This window comes from Lepisma saccharinum, chromosome 8, assembly GCF_977018435.1.
Source record: "Lepisma saccharinum chromosome 8, izLepSacc3.1, whole genome shotgun sequence".
NCBI classification, from domain to species: domain Eukaryota; kingdom Metazoa; phylum Arthropoda; class Insecta; order Zygentoma; family Lepismatidae; genus Lepisma; species Lepisma saccharinum.
This window is the reverse complement of record NC_139236.1, coordinates 84,177,874-84,200,535: the sequence shown is the minus strand read 5'-3', so window position 1 is coordinate 84,200,535 and position 22,662 is coordinate 84,177,874. Positions and strand designations below refer to the sequence as shown.

Here is a 22,662-nt window from a genome sequence, read left to right as displayed (position 1 = left end):
GATCACTAGAATGAGCATGCTGGAGTAATAGTTAATAATAACATTTGAGTTGCATTCAAAAGGTATTGAATAATTCAATTTACTTTATTGAGCAAGAAGCAAAAGCAATCAGCTTCGACCTGAATAAATTGGTATATATTACCCTTGCTTACTTGACTGAAGCCAAAGGAAGGCGGCATATTAATGTTAATAATAAAATTAGGATTATCTCCTCAGTTAAGGGGTATATTATTAAGTGGGGGCTGCTAACTTCCATCTTTAGTGGTGAAATTCCATTAATACTCTTCACATTATTTCTTTAGTATAAAATTACATTATCTTTTCATGATAAAGCTGGACTTTAAATAAGTTCAAGAAGTGTTTACAGAATTATTTTATTCTTCCTAATAACTTCAATATTATGCTTTATTATAAGCTACATAAACACACATAAATTATTAATAAAATTACTATTAAAAATGAAAATATAAAATAAATATTAAAATAGTTAGAATGTATTAGTTGGATATTTAAAGAACCACTCCTTATATATTTATACACTCCCTGCCCCCCCATAAGTTCACTTCATCCATAATCAATAGCCTTAATATACAGACCTCCAGTAATAAATGAACTACCAATTAATCCACCAGAGGATAAATAAGGTAAAAATCATATTCCTCCTAATAAATAGTATACTATTTCATTATTAAAAAATGGATAAATTTCGAACAAGAAAGATGTGATATTATATCCAATTCACCCTCCTAATAAAATACAAATAATTGCCCCTATCTTCAAATTAAGAGGAATAATAATAACAAAAACAGAAGGAAAGACTAATCATATTAATCCAGAACCACCTACAATAGATAAGAATAATAAGCCTAATATACCTTTAAACATACCTCACCCCCCATCATCAGAAAAGAATTGAAATGATGTACCTCTATAAGATTTACCAACTAAATAATAATTTAATCGAAAACTATAAGCTATGGTTATACCCGTAGAAATTCATAATAAAACAAATATTACTAAATTAAAAGAAGATATACTTAATATTTCCAAAATTAAATCCTTAGAATAAAATCCAGCCAAAAATGGTATTCCACATAGGGCAAGACTAGAAATTATTATACAAGAAATAGTTATTGGTATTTTATTAATTAAACCCCCCATACAACGAATATCCTGAACATCACCTATAACATGAATTACTACACCAGCACATAAAAACAATAAAGACTTAAAGATAAAGTGCGTCAACAAGTGAAAAAATGATAGCTCCTTTAATCCCATAGATAATGTTAACATTATTAATCCAAGTTGTCTTAATGTAGATAAAGCAATAATTTTCCTTAAATCATATTCAAAATTAGCACCAACCCCAGCTATAAATATAGTTAGCCCTGATAATAATAAAAGTACCCTACCAAGAACAGTATATATCAATATATCTCCAAAACGAATTAATAAATAAACCCCAGCAGTAACCAAAGTAGAAGAATGAACTAATGCAGAAACTGGGGTTGGTGCAGCTATAGCTGCCGGCAACCATGCAGAAAACGGAATTTGTGCACTCTTTGTTATTCCAGCAATAATAATAAATCTAGTAATTAATATTATATCAAAATCAGAAACTAATCATAAATAATAAATATAATTTCATCTACCATAATTTAATATTCAAGCAATAGATAATAAAATAAATACATCACCAATTCGATTGGACAGAGCGGTTAGTATCCCAGCAGAATAGGAACGAACATTCTGATAATAAATTACTAGACAGTAAGAAACTAATCCTAGACCATCCCATCCTAAAATAATTCTAATAATATTAGGAGAAATAATTAAAAACATTATAGATCCAACAAATAATAAAACTAAAATAATAAATCGATTTATATTATAATCCCCCTCTATATAAGAACCTCTATAATTAATAACCATAGAAGAGATATATATAACTAAGCCTATAAAAATTAAAGATATCCAATCAAATAATATTGTTATAATAATACTAGAACTATTCAAATTAACAATATTTCACTCAATAAAAATTGTAACATCCTTAATTAAAAATATTATCCCTAATAATAATAAGATTATTCTACTAATCAATAAAATAATTGATACTATACTTGTAATAAAAAAAATAAAAACCATTGATTTAAGAACTTTTAGTTACCACTAAGTCCACAACTTACTATTCTACTTAAACTACTTAAATATTTTAAATTCAATGAAATATTGGAGAACAAAAAATAATTAAAAAATTTAATGGAAATAAATGACAAAATAATAATAAATATTCACGAATATTACTTCTTCAACAAGAAAATACACCAGAATAGTATATTCCATGCTGAGTATAAGAATATAAATATAAAGTATAACCAGCACTTAAAAAAGAGAGTAATGCAACACCTACAAAACTAAAGTAAGATCACCCAATAATTCTATTTAATAAACTAATTTCACCCAACAGGTTAATAGAAGGAGGAGCAGCCATATTAGTAATTCTCAATATAAATCATCATAAAGATAATCTAGGAATATAATTAATTATTCCCCTATTAATTAATATACTACGACTACCTAATCGTTCATAAGTAATATTTACTAGACAAAATATCCCAGAAGAACAAAGACCATGTGCTACTATTAAAGTAAGTCCACCATTTATCCCTCATGCTCCTATAGTTATAATCCCTATTAAAACAAGACCTATATGTGCTACAGATGAATATGCAACCAAGGCCTTTAAATCAATTTGACGTATACAAACAAGACTAATTATTCAAATCCCAACAATTCTAATACCAAATCAAAAAATATTATATTTAATAGCTAATCTCTCAATACAAGAAATAATTCGCAAAATCCCATATCCTCCAAGCTTTAATAAAATTCCAGCCAAAATTATAGACCCACTAACTGGAGCCTCAACATGAGCCCTAGGCAATCACAAATGAACCAAAAATATAGGTATTTTTACTAAAAAAGCAAACACCATTCTAATATATCAAATAAAATAATTTATATCAATATTAATATATCTAAATATATATATATATACAGACCACCCACCTTATAATTTAACATAAAAATACCAACCAAAAGAGGTAAAGAAGCAAGTAATGTATAAAAAAGTAAATATACCCCTGCTTGTACTCGCTCTGGTTGATATCCTCACCCTAAAATTAAAAATAAAGTAGGTACTAATGAGCCCTCAAAAAACAAATAAAATAAAAAAAATATTCTTATAAAAGTTAATATTAACAATAATAATAAAATAATTAACAAAAATATAAATCTACAAGGATAAAAATAAATAGATATAATACTATTTCTAGCCACTATTATTAAAAAAATAATTCAAATACTAAGTAAAATTAAAGAATAAGACATCACATCTAATCCAATAAAATAACCAGCCCCCCATACTCCGATACCAAATCACACTATTAATAAAAACAAAAAACAACCAAAAATAATAGAAATTTGAACCACCATTCATAAAGAACTATTAAATCTCAAAAGGATTAAAAATATAAAATAAAAAATATATTTTAACATTTCAATAATACAAAAGAATTAAAATAATCATTACCATGAGTACGTGTAACTGATACTATAACAGATAGACCAAGAGCCCCCTCACATACACAAAATGAAATAAATAATAAACAAAAATAAGCTTCTTCCTGATTATTAATAAAATAATAAGTTATGTATAAATATAAGGATAACACAATAAATTCAAGTCTTAGTAGAGTTACTAATAAATGCCTACGTTGAGAAATAAAACATAAAAATTTAATAAATAAAATAATTAATATAAATAATACTCTTAACATAAGTTTTTATAGTTTAATAAAAACAATGGTCTTGTAAATCATAAATGAATTAATAATTCTAAAAACATCAAGGAAGATATAATTATATCATCATTAGCTCCCAAAGCCAATATTTTTATTAAACTACTCCTTGATATTAAAATACAATTAATACTAATTACTATTATATTATTATTAGCACTAATAATACTATATATAAAACATCCACTATCTATGGGGATTATACTAATTATACAAACTATTACTGCATGTCTAACAATATCAACATTCCTAAAATCCACATGACTTTCCTATGTATTATTCCTAGTATTTTTAGGAGGAATACTAGTTCTATTTATTTATACAACAAGACTTACACCAAATGAAATATTCAAAATAAGAACAAAAATAATGACTATGGGCGTAACCCTAATGTTATTATGTTTATTTATATTAATAATGATAGATCCATTATTAACCCCATCAATACTACAAAATATAGATACATATACAACCTGAAGAAGTACACCCCCCTACCAGGAATAAAATTATACAACGAATCCATTATAATAATAACTACTATAACAGTAGTATACTTATTTATTACATTAATTGCAATTGTAAAAATTACTAGATTTTCACATGGCCCTCTAAAAATAATTAAATAATTACAAATGACAAAGCCAGCACGGATTTATCACCCCCTACCTAAACTAGGAAATAATGCATTAGTGGACTTACCAGCCCCACTAAATATTTCCTACTGATGAAATTTTGGTTCACTTATAGGAATATGTCTTTCAATCCAAATCTTAACAGGTCTTTTTTTAGGAATACATTATATTTCAAGAACAGATTTAGCCTTTTCTAGAGTAATACACATCTGCCGAGATGTAAACTATGGATGAATACTACGAACTATTCATGCTAACGGAGCCTCCATTTTCTTTATTTGTATATATATACATGTTGGACGAGGGATATATTATGGATCCTATTTATATTTTCACACATGATCTATTGGGGTTATAATTATATTAGCAACAATAGCAACAGCATTTGTTGGATATGTACTACCATGGGGTCAAATATCATTTTGAGGTGCCACAGTAATTACTAACTTACTCTCGGCAATTCCATATTTAGGAACTATATTAGTTCAAAGAATTTGGGGTGGATTTGCAGTAGATAGTGCCACACTGACTCGATTCTTCGCCTTCCATTTTTTATTACCATTTATTTTAATAGCAATATCCATAGTTCATCTACTTTTTTTGCATCAAACCGGATCTAATAATCCACTATCTATTAATAGTAACATGGATAAAATCCCATTCCATCCATACTTCTCCATAAAAGACATATTAGGGTTTATACTTATAATTTTAAGATTAATACAACTCTCATTAATATTTCCGACAACCCTAGGAGATCCTGAAAACTTTACCCCTGCAAATCCACTAGTAACCCCCGTACACATTCAGCCAGAATGATACTTTCTATTTGCATATGCCATTCTACGATCAATTCCAAATAAGCTTGGGGGAGTAGTAGCACTAGTATTATCTATTATAATTTTATTTATTATACCAATACATCATAAAAGAAATTTTCGTGGACTACAATTTTACCCTTTAAATCAAGTATTATTTTGCCTGTATTATTAATCAAGAGTAGTGTATATTGGCCGGTTCTAAGTAATACTTTGTAGGTATCCCTTTTTTTTATCAATTGAATATCAGTTTTTGACATATTTTGACAATTTTTTGTCGATGTTTTAGCGTTTAGCGATGTTTTAGTACAAATTTTCACTGCAAAATTTTTTTCCCCACTCATACTTGGTAGGTATATCACGATCTTACGTGATATAACTTAACCTATCTTTTTTTCTTACGATTTTATATTTTTTTTACGATCCTAAGTGATATAACTTAACCTATCTTTTTTTTTATTTACGCACCGAACTAACCTACAAGGGACTCTGTTTGTTTTAATATTTCAGTATTTTAAGGTTTTCACAAATTTTATATAATTTAAAATGTGTTGGATGTTGATTTTTTTTTTTTTAGTATGTGGCAATTTTTGTTACGAATATTTTAAAACTGTTCCGTCACCCTCTCGTTCTTCACGTCGTGGACGAAGGACTTCTCTGCAATCAGGATGACGCTGCATAGAGTATCGGCAGGCAGCGCATCGTGGAACTCGCAGACGACCTTGATGTTGGTGCGATCGTTGACCACCACCTGCTTCCTCTTTGTGGTATTGATGACGAACATCGGCCTGCGTGCTTTAAATTCGCTGGGCGCGTAGTACACGTCCACGCTTCCCTCGGTCACGCGCTTGTAAGCCGTGTAAGCTTCGTAAAGTTTTAGGTAATCGTCTTTGGTCATGTCGAGGTTGTAATTCTCGCGCGGGAACACTTCGTTCCTACCATTCTTGAGATAAACGTTCTTGATCTTGCAGTCGTCGAATTCGCAAACAGATTTTTCCTAAGTCTTACCGTTTCCAAGATAACCCCACTTCCGGTCGCCATTTTGGATTTCCGAGCATAGGTTCTATTCATATTTTACTTACATATAGGCGTACATGATGAATCCCCAAACAGGTTTTTCCTAAGTCTTACCGTTTCCAAGATAACCCCACTTCCGGTCGCCATTTTGGATTTCCGAACATAGGTTCTATTCATACTTTTTCTCACGTATAGGTGTACATGATGAATCCGCAAACAGATTTTTCCTAAATCTTACCGTTTCCAAGATAACCCCACTTCCGGTCGCCATTTTGTATTTCCGAGCATAGGTTCTATTCATATTTTACTTACATATAGGTGTACATGATGAATCACCAAACAGATTTTTCCTAAGTCTTACCGTTTCCAAGATAACCCCACTTCCGGTCGCCATTTTGGATTTCCGAGCATAGGTTCTATTCATATTTTACTTACATATAGGCGTACGTGATGAATCCGCAAACACATTTTTCCTAAGTCTTACCGTTTCCAAGATAACCCCACTTCCGGTCGCCATTTTGGATTTCCGAGCATAGGTTCTATTCATATTTTACTTACATATAGGTGTACATGATGAATCACCAAACAGATTTTTCCTAAGTCTTACCGTTTCCAAGATAACCCCACTTCCGGTCGCCATTTTGTATTTCCGAGCATAGGTTCTATTCATATTTTACTTACATATAGGTGTACATGATGAATCACCAAACAGATTTTTCCTAAGTCTTACCGTTTCCAAGATAACCCCACTTCCGGTCGCCATTTTCGTTTTCCGAGCATAGGTTCTATTCATACTTTTTCTCACGTATAGGTGTACATGATGAATCCCCAAACAGATTTTTCCTAAGTCTTACCGTTTCCAAGATAACCCCACTTCCGGTCGCCATTTTCGTTTTCCGAGCATAGGTTCTATTCATACTTTTACTCACGTATAAGTGTACATGATGAATCAGCAAACAAATTTTTCCTAAGTCATGAATTGGAGGGTTCTATGACAACCTATATTAATTCTCGTAAGAGAACAGAAAAAACAAAAAAAAACAATACTGTGGTATTGTCATCATCCTAACTAGAACCATGTAACTATCTGCCATCTGTTAGAGGTTTTGTAAACTAAGTGGTGCTTTGTTTGTGTGTACAATGCTTTTTGCACTTGGTTATCATCACCTAACATGTTATTAATTGTTTTTTAAAATTAATTACAACTGAAAACTAATAATTAACTAATTATTATCTAAAGTTACTAATTAATATTATACAAGTAATTGATATATTTTTTTTTGTTCTTGTTGCTAGTGTTGGGTAATTATAGTTGTTGCAAAATATTAGCTCTCGCGTATGACAGTTTCTGAGTTTTGTTGGGTATATATAGACGAATCGAAATGTTACATTGTATGTTAGGGTACATGGTAGGAGAAATCATTGTATATTAGAGCGCTCTTTTAATGATTTGCCTATAACTGCATACAGGCAGCCGTAAATTTAGCATAAAATATCCTGATCCTTTTTCTTCTAGCATATGCGACGTTTGTTGTGGTGGGATCATTGGGGGAAATGTGATTCTCCCATGATGTCATCTGACTTACTAGCATATGCGATACGAAGAACAGGTGTGTATGTGGCTTACTAGGATTAGGCTCATGGTAATGAGGTCCTAGTAGCTGAAACGTTGTCGGGGTATTTTGCATTTTTTTTTTTATTACGTGCTAAACTACACGAGAGCCTCTACGTGATTTCTAACCCTTCTCGCAGATTACTATTACGTCGCTTTGGATAACCGTATTTAAATGAAATTGGTGACATTTGAAAGAAAAACTCAAATATTTTATTTTACAACTCGTAGACATTGAATGTGGCCGCCCCCCCTCCCCCCACGAGTGCCCCTGCAGACATCAAGGCGATATTCCTATTCATGCCACACACGCTCCAACATGGACTGGATTGCAGAAGTGATGCGAATTTGCAGTTCTTGCAGGTTTTGAGGCAATGGCGACCAATTGTCATCATTTCCGGCACGTCCAATCCAAGCCGCTCATTCTGATGTTTCCGAACATGTAAATGCCTGTGAGGAGGTGAAAAATAAATTTATTGCCTTCATTTTCTTCCAATTGTGGAAATAAGCATTCAGTGAGCATGTCAAGATAAGCTGGACCTTTCACAGTGGCCGCTCGAAAGAAAAAATGACTTGACGTTTCGATACTCGTTCATTGTTGATATTGGTGTCCATTGTTGACATGCACAAAAAATATTTGAGTTTTTTCCTTTCAAATGTCACCAATTTTATTTAAATACGATTATCCAAAGCGACGTAATACCACTTTAAAGTATGACAGTATATTTATGGACACGGTGTACTATTTTCCTCCGAGCTTGCCTTTCGGTCTTCCATCAGAAGAAATGCTTGTAATTAATCACATAGTGCCATTTTTTACTTATTTTTTGTCAATTTGATATTTACTTTTATGTTGTTTTGTTAGTCTTAATTTTTTTACTTATTATTATTGCTTTCTCGTTGTTGACAATTTCAGTGTAAAATGGCCACCTGTGCTGTATCTGGAATTTTCTCAATAAATAAATATGTCAAATTCATAAATTGATTTGTTTAATATGGAATAAAGAAGAAAAAACCTTCAACAGTGGAAAGAATCCATAATTGTTCCTGTGTTTAAAAAAAGGTGATAAAATGAACTGAAATAATTACCGTGGAATTTTTCTCTACTCTCAACAAAATATAAAAATATTATCTCATATTCTTTTAGCAAGACTAACCCCATATGCTAATGAAAATATATGTGATTATCAATGTGGATTTAAACGTAACAAACCAAATTTTTCACATCAGACAGACACTTGAGAAAAGTGGGAATATAACGAAAATGTACCTCCATTTAAAAAAAAAAGAAACACATGATTCCATCAAAAGAGATAAAATATATTATCGATTTAGAATCTTGTTAATATGACTGACAAATGTACAATTCAAGATAGGTTATTAAAAAAAGATGCAACATATCCATTGCTCTTTAATTTTACCTTAGAATATGCTATTAGGAAGGTAAAAGAAACTAACGAAGTACTAAAATTAAACGATTTGACTCAACTGTTAGCATATGCAGATGATGTAAATACAATTAAGAATAATGCTAAAATATTTTTCAAAGCAGCTAAGGAAGTTAGCAAAGAGAAAATTACAGGCCGAAACCAAGTGATAATTATTCGTTTGAACCAGTTTCCAATGTCAAGTACTTGGGAGTAATACTAACAAATGAAAATTATATTAAAGAGGAAATGAAAAAAAAAAAGGCTTAATTCGGAAAATGCATGTTATTTTTTCTCTGTCTCCTCGTTTAATATCTAAGAAACTAAATCTTAAAATATACAAAACAGTAATTTTGCCTATGGATGCGAAAACTTGATCCCTTGAAGATAAATTGAGAGTATTTGAAAATAAGATCCTTAGGAAAATATTTCAGCCTAAAAGGGATGAAGAAACAAGTGAATGGAGAAGGTTACATAATTTAGAAGTACATAATTTATATTTATTTTCAAATATTATTAGATTGATGATTAAATCACGAAGACTTGGGCAGGCACGAATGAGAAAGGAAAAAAAATAAGAGTTTACAGGATTCTTGTTGGGAAACCTGATGGTAAAGGACCAAAACGAAGATGGACCTAAAAGAAATCGGTAAAGATGGAATAGAATGTATATAAATCTTGCTCAGGATAATTACAAATGGAAAACCCATATTGCTGCAGCCATGAACTTTCGGATTCAAGAAGCTTAGAGAGTTTGTTAGTTAATTAGTATACAAATGTAATATAATTTCACATATTTCAGAAACCAAAAGACAGCAACATGCTATTTATATTGACAAGGGAATTCCTACAAAACTAATTTTCCTCGTACGTTTACCAATAGCACTTACATCGTGTTTTTACTTCAATTATTCAATTATGCGATGCAAAGAAGATAAGAATTTCCGTGACTTTATAACATAAATTTGTGCGTTGAGAGAAAAATGGAAATGAATAGAGCTGTGCTCCAAAAACCAAAGAAACACGCTTTTGACTGACGAGCGGGAAACATATTAGAAATCAAGGACGAAAATTATGAACAGCGAATGCATGCTTCAGAGGAGAGAGGGGGATATTCAAAAGGAGGTGGAACACAGTAAAGCTCTTCCATGATAATTTTTGCTTTCTGATCATAAACGCTGTGGTAATTATTATTATCATCATTGAATGGTTAATTAGGTGCTCGGTTTACCTTGTCCCTCCGAACGAAAGATGGAATGTATACAAGCCTGTGCCTCCTAAGTTTATCGCGGCTATGAGGATGAATCGCGAAATGAAACGAACTGGAAACATTCAATATATATATATTTTTTATAACATGCTTCACTAAGGAGGTCAAATGACAAGTTGGATTGCTATCTTTTTTATAACTTGTTAATTTTATTACGAACGAAGAAAGAATGCATGGCACTTAATGCTGTAATGTTATTGATTAGATCATCGTTTATCTTGTCCGCATCGATTAATCTTCTTATGTTCTTCTTCTTCGTCTTCTCGTCGCGTCCATCTCTCCCGTTATCACAATCGAGACTTCTAGATTATCATTTCTTCTCCCTGCAATTTTTAGAAATGTAATTTTTCATGATCATCCAGCGAACGCCGGAGACATTTCAGCAAAATGTCGATTATTCAATGGATGTTGTAAGGTTCCATGTTTGTTTGTTTTTTTCACTATCTCTTGTTTGGTCGATTTTGAATTTGAGTTATTTTTTTTTTATTTTGCCTTTCGCGACATGTTCGACTATTCGTGACAATACGTTTCAACCTTTCTGTATAAACGTTGAAACGTTTCAACGAACGTTACATTTCTAAAAATTGCAGGGAGAAGAAATGATAATCTAGAAGTCTCGATTGTGATAACGGGAGAGATGGACGCGACGAGAAGACGAAGAAGAAGAACATAAGAAGATTAATCGATGCGGACAAGATAAACGATGATCTAATCAATAACATTACAGCATTAAGTGCCATGCATTCTTTCTTCGTTCGTAATAAAATTAACAAGTTATAAAAAGATAGCAATCCAACTTGTCATTTGACCTCCTTAGTGAAGCATGTTATAAAAAATATATATATATTGAAAGTTTCCAGTTCGTTTCATTTCGCGATTCATCCTCATAGCCGCGATAAACTTAGGAGGCACAGGCTTGTATACATTCCATCTTTCGTTCGGAGGGACAAGGTAAACCGAGCACCTAATTAACCATTCAATGATGATAATAATAATTACCACAGCGTTTATGATCAGAAAGCAAAAATTATCATGGAAGAGCTTTACTGTGTTCCACCTCCTTTTGAATATCCCCCTCTCTCCTCTGAAGCATGCATTCGCTGTTCATAATTTTCGTCCTTGATTTCTAATATGTTTCCCGCTCGTCAGTCAAAAGCGTGTTTCTTTGGTTTTTGGAGCACAGCTCTATTCATTTCCATTTTTCTCTCAACGCACAAATTTATGTTATAAAGTCACGGAAATTCTTATCTTCTTTGCATCGCATAATTGAATAATTGAAGTAAAAACACGATGTAAGTGCTATTGGTAAACGTACGAGGAAAATTAGTTTTGTAGGAATTCCCTTGTCAATATAAATAGCATGTTGCTGTCTTTTGGTTTCTGAAATATGTGAAATTATATTACATTTGTATACTAATTAACTAACAAACTCTCTAAGCTTCTTGAATCCGAAAGTTCATGGCTGCAGCAATATGGGTTTTCCATTTGTAATTATCCTGAGCAAGATTTATATACATTCTATTCCATCTTTACCGATTTCTTTTAGGTCCATCTTCGTTTTGGTCCTTTACCATCAGGTTTCCCAACAAGAATCCTGTAAACTCTTATTTTTTTTCCTTTCTCATTCGTGCCTGCCCAAGTCTTCGTGATTTAATCATCAATCTAATAATATTTGAAAATAAATATAAATTATGTACTTCTAAATTATGTAACCTTCTCCATTCACTTGTTTCTTCATCCCTTTTAGGCTGAAATATTTTCCTAAGGATCTTATTTTCAAATACTCTCAATTTATCTTCAAGGGATCAAGTTTTCGCATCCATAGGCAAAATTACTGTTTTGTATATTTTAAGATTTAGTTTCTTAGATATTAAACGAGGAGACAGAGAAAAAATAACATGCATTTTCCGAATTAAGCCTTTTTTTTTTTCATTTCCTCTTTAATATAATTTTCATTTGTTAGTATTACTCCCAAGTACTTGACATTGGAAACTGGTTCAAACGAATAATTATCACTTGGTTTCGGCCTGTAATTTTCTCTTTGCTAACTTCCTTAGCTGCTTTGAAAAATATTTTAGCATTATTCTTAATTGTATTTACATCATCTGCATATGCTAACAGTTGAGTCAAATCGTTTAATTTTAGTACTTCGTTAGTTTCTTTTACCTTCCTAATAGCATATTCTAAGGTAAAATTAAAGAGCAATGGATATGTTGCATCTTTTTTTAATAACCTATCTTGAATTGTACATTTGTCAGTCATATTAACAAGATTCTAAATCGATAATATATTTTATCTCTTTTGATGGAATCATGTGTTTCTTTTTTTTTTAAATGGAGGTACATTTTCGTTATATTCCCACTTTTCTCAAGTGTCTGTCTGATGTGAAAAATTTGGTTTGTTACGTTTAAATCCACATTGATAATCACATATATTTTCATTAGCATATGGGGTTAGTCTTGCTAAAAGAATATGAGATAATATTTTTATATTTTGTTGAGAGTAGAGAAAAATTCCACGGTAATTATTTCAGTTCATTTTATCACCTTTTTTTAAACACAGGAACAATTATGGATTCTTTCCACTGTTGAAGGTTTTTTCTTCTTTATTCCATATTAAACAAATCAATTTATGAATTTGACATATTTATTTATTGAGAAAATTCCAGATACAGCACAGGTGGCCATTTTACACTGAAATTGTCAACAACGAGAAAGCAATAATAATAAGTAAAAAAAATTAAGACTAACAAAACAACATAAAAGTAAATATCAAATTGACAAAAAAATAAGTAAAAAATGGCACTATGTGATTAATTACAAGCATTTCTTCTGATGGAAGACCGAAAGGCAAGCTCGGAGGAAAATAGTACACCGTGTCCATAAATATACTGTCATACTTTAAAGTGGTATTACGTCGCTTTGGATAATCGTATTTAAATAAAATTGGTGACATTTGAAAGGAAAAAACTCAAATATTTTTTGTGCATGTCAACAATGGACACCAATATCAACAATGAACGAGTATCGAAACGTCAAGTCATTTTTTCTTTCGAGCGGCCACTGTGAAAGGTCCAGCTTATCTTGACATGCTCACTGAATGCTTATTTCCACAATTGGAAGAAAATGAAGGCAATAAATTTATTTTTCACCTCCTCACAGGCATTTACATGTTCGGAAACATCAGAATGAGCGGCTTGGATTGGACGTGCCGGAAATGATGACAATTGGTCGCCATTGCCTCAAAACCTGCAAGAACTGCAAATTCGCATCACTTCTGCAATCCAGTCCATGTTGGAGCGTGTGTGGCATGAATAGGAATATCGCCTTGATGTCTGCAGGGGCACTCGTGGGGGGAGGGGGGCGGCCACATTCAATGTCTACGAGTTGTAAAATAAAATATTTGAGTTTTTCTTTCAAATGTCACCAATTTCATTTAAATACGGTTATCCAAAGCGACGTAATAGTAATCTGCGAGAAGGGTTAGAAATCACGTAGAGGCTCTCGTGTAGTTTAGCACGTAATAAAAAAAAAATGCAAAATACCCCGACAACGTTTCAGCTACTAGGACCTCATTACCATGAGCCTAATCCTAGTAAGCCACATACACACCTGTTCTTCGTATCGTATATGCTAGTACGTCAGATGACATCATGGGAGAATCACATTTCCCCCAATGATCCCACCACAACAAACGTCGCATATGCTAGAAGAAACAGGATCAGGATATTTTATGCTAAATTTACGGCTGCCTGTATGCAGTTATAGGCTAATCATTAAAAGAGCGCTCTAATATACAATGATTTCTCCTACCATGTACCCTAACATACAATTTAAGATACCATGTAAAATTTCGATTCGTCTATATATACCCAACAAAACTCAGAAACTGTCATACGCGAGAGCTAATATTTTGCAACAACTATAATTACCCAACACTAGCAACAAGAACAAAAAAAATATATCAATTACTTGTATAATATTAATTAGTAACTTTAGATAATATTAATTATTAGTTTTCAGTTGTAATTAATTTTAAAAAACAATTAATAACATGTTAGGTGATGATAACCAAGTGCAAAAAGCATTGTACACACAAACAAAGCACCACTAAGTTCACAAAACCTCTAACAGATGGCAGATAGTTACATGGTTCTAGTTAGGCTGATGATTTTTGGGTTGTTGGATTGGGGTTGAAGAAGACTATTTGTTGTAGTGACCACAGTATTGTTTTTTTTTGTGTTTTCTGTTCTCTTACGAGAATTAATATAGGTTGTCATAGAACCCTCCAATTCATGACTTAGGAAAAATCTGTTTGCGGATTCATCACGTACACCTATACGTGAGAAAAAGTATGAATAGAACCTATGTTCGGAAATCCAAAATGGCGACCGGAAGTGGGGTTATCTTGAAAACGGTAAGACTTAGGAAAAATCTGTTTGGGGATTCATCACGTACGCCTATATGTAAGTAAAATATGAATAGAACCTATGCTCGGAAATCCAAAATGACGACCGGAAGTGGGGTTATCTTGGAAACGGTAAGACTTAGGAAAAATCTGTTTGGTGATTCGTCATGTACACCTATATGTGAGAAAAAGTATGAATAGAACCTATGCTCGGAAATCCAAAATGGCGACCGGAAGTGGGGTTATCTTGGAAACGGTAAGACTTAGGAAAAATCTGTTTGTGGATTCATCACGTACACCTATACGTGAGAAAAAGTATGAATAGAACCTATGTTCGGAAATCGAAAATGGCGACCGGAAGTGAGGTTATCTTGGAAACGGTAAGACTTAGGAAAAATCTGTTTGGTGATTCATCACGTACTCCTATACGTGAGAAAAAGTATGAATAGAACCTATGTTCGGAAATCGAAAATGGCGACCGGAAGTGGGGTTATCTTGGAAACGGTAAGACTTAGGAAAAAACTGTTTGTGGATTCATCACATACACCTATACGTGAGTAAAATATGAATAAAACCTATGTTCGGAAATCGAAAATGGCGACCGGAAGTGAGGTTATCTTGGAAACGGTAAGACTTAGGAAAAATCTGTTTGGTGATTCATCACGTACTCCTATACGTGAGAAAAAGTATGAATAGAACCTATGTTCGGAAATCGAAAATGGCGACCGGAAGTGGGGTTATCTTGGAAACGGTAAGACTTAGGAAAAATCTGTTTGTGGATTCATCACATACACCTATACGTGAGTAAAATATGAATAGAACCTATGTTCGGAAATCGAAAATGGCGACCGGAAGTGGGGTTATCTTGGAAACGGTAAGACTTAGGAAAAATCTGTTTGGTGATTCATCACGTACTCCTATACGTGAGAAAAAGTATGAATAGAACCTATGTTCGGAAATCGAAAATGGCGACCGGAAGTGGGGTTATCTTGGAAACGGTAAGACTTAGGAAAAATCTGTTTGTGGATTCATCACATACACCTATACGTGAGTAAAATATGAATAGAACCTATGTTCGGAAATCGAAAATGGCGACCGGAAGTGGGGTTATCTTGGAAACGGTAAGACTTGGGATCGCCGATCTATTTTCCAGTATGTCGCAACCGCATAGACAACATAGAGTTGGTGGTGACGAACGAGAAAGGAAAGACGTGGTGGATTTCGCAGGTGCCACGACGACGGCCGTCCTGGAGATCGACGTATAATAACTAACCATACACATCATGGAGCAAATCGAAAGTTACGAGTTGCAATCTTTTCCTCCGAACCGTCGCACGTTCGCAAATTTGAACGAAGCGAATCGGGAGATCGAATACGACGTGGACGTAGGCGACGGGTTCGTTCATCCTCACAGAGCGGACCTCTACCTTCAATTCGACGTGGTGAAGAAGGAAAGCGGAGAAGCGTTTCCGCCCAATGCCAATTTGAAACTCGTGGAGAACTTCGTGCCTCACCTGTTCTCGCAGGTGGAGGTGAGGAAACACAACACCGTCATCGACAGAATCGATTATCCAGGCATCACGTCGACGGCAGTTGGAACATTGAAATTATCTAAAACGGACGCGGCGTACTATCAGGCGGGAGGATTCGAAGCGGGGACGAAAATATCGACGAGAAGTCACACGGTGCTCTTTCCCATGCGTCTGCTTCCCGGTTTCTTCTCGGACTACAAGGAGATCATGTGGAAGGGAGGATTGCGCGTCACGTTTCGAAGAGCGGCCAACGACAACGACGCACTGATGCGATACACCAACTTGAACGCCGACGGCACGCCGATAGCCAACACTTTACCCGAAGCGGCGAAATGCGTCATACGGAGCATGGAGTTGAGAATGCCGATCGTGGAATACGAAACCAACTACGCCCTCAAGTACAAAGCGGAGATCTTGAAGAGTCCACAGGTACCGATTCACTTTCACGGTTACCAGTGCGTGCAGAAGATGGCGTCGGGAAGTCACATGGAATTCGACGTGACGACGCAGTTCAACAACATACAGTTCGACATGCCAGATTTCGTCATTGTACTCTTTCAGACCGGACGCGATAACAATCAGGAAAAAGATTCCAGCAAGTTCGACGACTGCAAGATCAAGAACGTTTATCTCAAGAACGGCAGGAACGAAGTGTTCCCGCGCGAGAATTACAACCTCGACATGACCAAAGACGATTACCTAAAACTTTACGAAGCTTACACGGCTTACAAGCGCGTGACCGAGGGAAGCGTGGACATGTACTACGCGCCCAGCGAATTCAAAGCACGCAGGCCGATGTTCGTCATCAATGCCACAAAAAGAAAGCAGGTGGTGGTCAACGATCGCACCAACATCAAGATCGTGTGCGAGTTCCACGACGCGCTGCCTGCCGATACTCTGTGCAGCGTCATCCTGGTCGCAGAGAAGTCTTTCGCGTACGACGTGAAGAACGAGAGGGTGACGGAACAGTTTTAAAAAATAATTCGTAAAAAAAATAATTGCCACATACTAAAAAAAAAAATCAACAAGGTTATATAAAATACAATGTAAGTTAGTTCGGTGCGCAAATTAAAAAAAAAATAATAACTCATGAAACTCTATACAGAGGCGCGCGTGGCTTTGATAGCCATGACCATTTAGAAGTGGTTGTTGGGCACCACGCACCCCCCCATCTCTCTGGCAGGATATATATTTTATTCTCTTTTTTTTTGATGGGGCCTTAACAAAAATAATTTTGATTATCTCACACACACACACACCGCAGAAGATCACACATGAGTTGTTTTTTTTTAAAAAAAAAAAACATCGTAGCAGATTACGCTGAGAGCACACAAGGTCGTAGTAGATTACACTGAGGGACCTTACAGTAGGAGGAGACAGCAGACTTATAGGAAAAAATGTCGTAAGTCATTTCAAAAGTGTGTAGGTCAAAGGACGAGTTAGCATAAGAGCAGGAGGTAAAAAATAGCTTAAAAAGTGATGCCAGAGCTCTTTTTTTTTTTTCTGTCCACTTTTTTCTTCAGGGGGTTGCTAACACTGAACCTCACTTAAGGGCGCAGAACTCTCTCTAAAGTCCACTACACACATCGTTCCCGAGAGAGAGGTTTACAAAGGTCACGATATATAAACACGCTGTGAAACAAACATCATCAGCGCAATAAATGAGAGAAAGTGAGTTTTTTTGTTTTTTTTTGAGATTTTGGTGATCCCCAAATGAGTAAAGTGAGTTTTTGATGTTTTGGTGCTGTTTTCTACGCTGCGAAACATCGTCAGCGCAATAAATGAGGCGCGGAACGTGGAGAGAAAGTGAGTTTTTGATGTATTTTTTATCCTCACTTAATGTCCGTGAAGCAGGCTTATTGTACTACTTTGTAGAGGCTCTCGTGTAGTTTAGCACGTAATAAAAAAGGATAGGTTAAGTTATATCACGTAAGATCGTGGCATTCGTACCAAGTGCGAGGTGGGAAAAAACTAGATGCGGTGAAAATTGCACTGAAAAGTCGTCAAACGCTATAAAATCAACAAAAAAATCGTCAAAATATGCTACCACTGAGGTTAAATCCATAAAAAAAGAGGGCTCGTACCAAGTGCTGCGTTGAAACGCTAAGTATACACTACTATCAAGTATTATTATTCAGCCTGGAAGGAGCGGAATGATCTGAGGATTTTCAACGAAATTTGTATTCGCTTTTTCCTGGGCAGTTATCTACCTGTCGGAATACAGAAATTCAGCGCACCTTTCGCCAACGACTCTTTTCCCTCTTTTAAAACTTGGCCTCCCCGATGGCGCAGTGGTAGCGTCGTCGCCTTGTAATCAAGGGGTCCCGGGTTCGATTCGCGGTGGAGGCAACTAATTGTCCAGTCCCGATTAGCCTTACTGTGCATAAAGTGGACTTAAAACAACAAATCAACCCAATCCAATTATTTTAAAAGTTGAGAAACTTTCAATTTAGATACTCCCGTGGCGGCGTTTGTGGACTCGACAACATTATACTTAAGTTTATGTAACTGCTTCTGATTTCGCAAATATGTTGCAACATTGTAAACAATGTATCTGGCCTGTCCTCTAAGGGACCTTCCAGAGCAGATTGTGGATTTCGTTGGACCCGACATAATTTGATTTTTGCATTTCAAAAATATGCAGCCAAGAGTAAAGAGCAAGAACATTTCAATGCTTTAAAAAATAACACAGGCAAGCGTGTTATCAGATTGCCTTCTCGTAGTGATTGTTGTACGATAAACAAAAGAACCCCCACCCCACTCGGCTTTAAAAAAAAACAGGCCACTGCTCGATGTCGCATTCAGAAGATGAAGTCATTCGCCCAGTAGTTTCTCTTCGTTATAAACCTTAACGCGCGTGCGTAATACTACAGTTTACGATCCGCGGACCGCACACATTTTTAAAGACCGGATTAAATCTAATGAACCACTGATAAACTGATATGAGCCGTCAATCCACGCAATAAAAAACGTTAGTCTTGTTTCTTTAGCTTAATTTTGCTGAGTTGGCACCAGTCGTACTCTCAAGGCCAGACCAGTATGTAGAAGAGTGGTGGAGAGGATGAAGTAATAGGAAGTGCTCCACAGAGATCTGCGCATATCGGGACTTAACTTGTCAGGCTATAGTTTCACAAAGGTTGAGAACCATTTCTCTACTGTTTAGATATTCGCTTTATTCAGGCTGGAACGTCTAGCGTATACAGTTTGAGGACAGTGCATATTATTTCTCAGTTTTCTCATGCAACACATGCGTCTTCCGAGTTTCAATAACTTGCACAAATTTTACAATGCGATTTAGATGTAACAATGGTTCTTGTTACTTTTTTTCGGGTGACTAATAAACGAATGAAGCGGTCCCGGCGCCCACCCAGCGTCGAATAACATGGGTACCTGGGGGAAACCCTGGGGGGTAAAGGCGGTCAGGGGCGTGATGCTGATTACATCACCCCCACTCACGACCGGATCAAGAAAGTGTGGGGGCATTACCCCCACACCGCCTATACGCCTTCTTGGCGTTGTGCTATGCACAGGGGAGCACTTTACTTTTTTTTACTAATAAACTGATTAATGCAAATATATTGATACCATCATGCAAACTGAGCAAAGAAACAAGTGTCATTTGCCGTGTGTCGCGTGCATCTTGTCTCTTCGGTGTGAAACTCTCGTGTCGCGTGTCTCTTCGGTGTGAATTCGTGCAGGGTTAAGACGTAGGGGCGGGGGGGGGACTGCCCCATTTAATCGCCACCACTGTGTGCAGGTAACAGTGGCGTCAGACATTTTGTTTTGTTTAGAGCTTTGTTAAACATCATGTACTTGGAGGGAAGGAAATCGACAGAAAACATGTTTCAAACACGCCAGTCATTGAATTATTTCGCCACCAAACCTAGTAAATACCTCTGTGAGATACAAAAATCCTGTAAAACCTACAAACAAGGTTTAATTTAGGCACATAAACCTAATAAAACTTCGTCAGTTGTTGCATTCTTGAATGAATCGCTGACATAACTTATTTCTTATTTACCTGGGCAAAGGAAGAAATTAGGTTAAAAACCATAAATCCTAGGTCTACCTATTACATTGGCTAAGAGTATGCGGTACGAAAATTTCCGGTCGGGATAGGATTAGGAAGAGACAATTTTATAATCCCGGCGTTCTTGAACGAGAAAATTCGGGAAATTTTCGGGACATACAATTTTCTATAACAAAACGATAAATGTTTATGGAAAAGAAGCAAGGCCAATCCTGTTTCTATTTAAATAGTGGACTCAAGTCTGAAGTTATCAAGAGCGCTAAGGTATTTTCAATTCAGTTTCAATATTATGATTTGTAATAGTAATAAAAGGTGAAGTATGAGTTTCTATGACTGAAGGGAAAGATATGGTACCTTACTCTGTCCCCACTGATATAATTCTGGGGTAGACTCGCATCGTTGGCTACGTAATATGTCGTAAAATGTTTCGCATGACGTCAGTGACCCCGGGTTCTCTCGTCTTCGTTGCTATCCAAAGTACAGCATGATTAGTTCTCCTGAAGAGGAGTGGTTATCTTTTATAGGCATGAGCGCCAACCCCTGGCAACACTGCATAAATTACTTCTTGCATCAGTGTAAATCGTGCAGCGTGACTCAATGTGCAGATACGGAAAGTACACGCGTTATGAATGAAGGGAAAGTGGTGAAGTAGATGCATTTATTGTTAGTTTTGCATCTTTCGAGTCAACAGCTATTGTGTCAGATTTGGATTTTCCACGGTTTGCTGTGAATTTGAGAAGGTAAGAATTGGCCAGGGTTGTTAAAGGTTCAGGGCAGTGATGTGGATCTACGCGTAAACAACGATAGTCTACATTCTACACGTAGACTATTTTATACACGTAGATTACGTAATGTATGTAAATAACATGGCGAAACGTGATAACTTAGAAAAGGGCGCCATGGAATCAGTTGCTGATGTGTAAGGACACCTTTCCATACTCTTTCTTCCAAATTCGAACAATTTCTCACCTAGGAAGAAACCTAATATAGGAAACATTCTAGTGTTTTATGGGGAAAAGACCACTCTTGGCTCACAACTGCCATCTGTTGTTGTTTGCATATTATTTATCTTCATCCATAGTTGATAATAGAAGAGAAGAGAAATTTTGTTGTAAATAGGATTCTTTTCATTTCGTTAGGAACCAATATAGTTGAAAATGTCACTTTCCTTTCATGAAAGCCTTCAAAATGCACTTTAGATTGTCTACGTAGTCTATGTAAACTACAAACCAATGTAATCTACGCGTAGATTACGTGTAGACAACACATGTAGACGTAAACTTATAGTCTACGGCACATCACTGGTCCAGGGTCCCATAAATTCTAATGAGTTCTATTGGGTTCCGCTGCAGTACCGGAACCCTTTTTCTCGCAGAATTTAAATTCGGTACAAGTTGCATATTGTTTCATTGAAAAAAAGGTTCCTGGGCCGTATTGAAATTGATCCGGAAAAATAGGTTCTTGAACCGAATTGAAATAATTTAAACATAAAAAGGTTCTTTACAGTCTAGAACCCATTTACACTTGCTGATTTTCTCTCCCGGACGGAAATTGAATTCATTAACTGTTGGAGTTGCGTTGATTCTTGTAAGAAAACACAATCACAAATGCACACGCTGATTCTTTTGAGACATCTATTTTCTACCTGTAATGCACTAACTACCATGAAGTATCACTGAAAGGCAATTCTAATCACTTTAGACGACGTATGTTCTTAGTAATGTCCAGCTGTGGTTATTGCGATTCGCGCCATGTTGCTTCTCACTCACTAACCGTTTTCTTTGCTTGGCGCCCACGCAAAACAGCTGATACATGGACTCCATACGCCATCTCTTGAGAACAAAAGTAATTTAACCCACATCATCAAAACCAAATAATGAAAACAAGAACACATTCCTATACATATTCCCCCCTCTTGATTGGATAAATTCCAATCAACAGATTTGCTAATTCAATTGTCATTAGGTAAGGGAATCAATTTGTTCACTGGTCTTTTAGTAAAACCAGTTGTTGATCTAATTTTTGCCACACGCACTACACCGTCTTTACCA

General features: G+C 35.2%; 1 protein-coding gene and 1 pseudogene across 1 annotated transcript in view; both read right to left on the bottom strand.

Moving 5' to 3' along the window:
• LOC145991602 (uncharacterized) overlaps window positions 1-22,662 on the bottom strand; it is a 72,050-nt gene that overhangs the window by 39,629 nt on the left and 9,759 nt on the right. The window lies entirely within an intron of this gene.
• Window positions 997-22,662, bottom strand: part of LOC145991876 (NADH-ubiquinone oxidoreductase chain 5 pseudogene) — a 41,137-nt pseudogene continuing 19,471 nt past the window's right edge.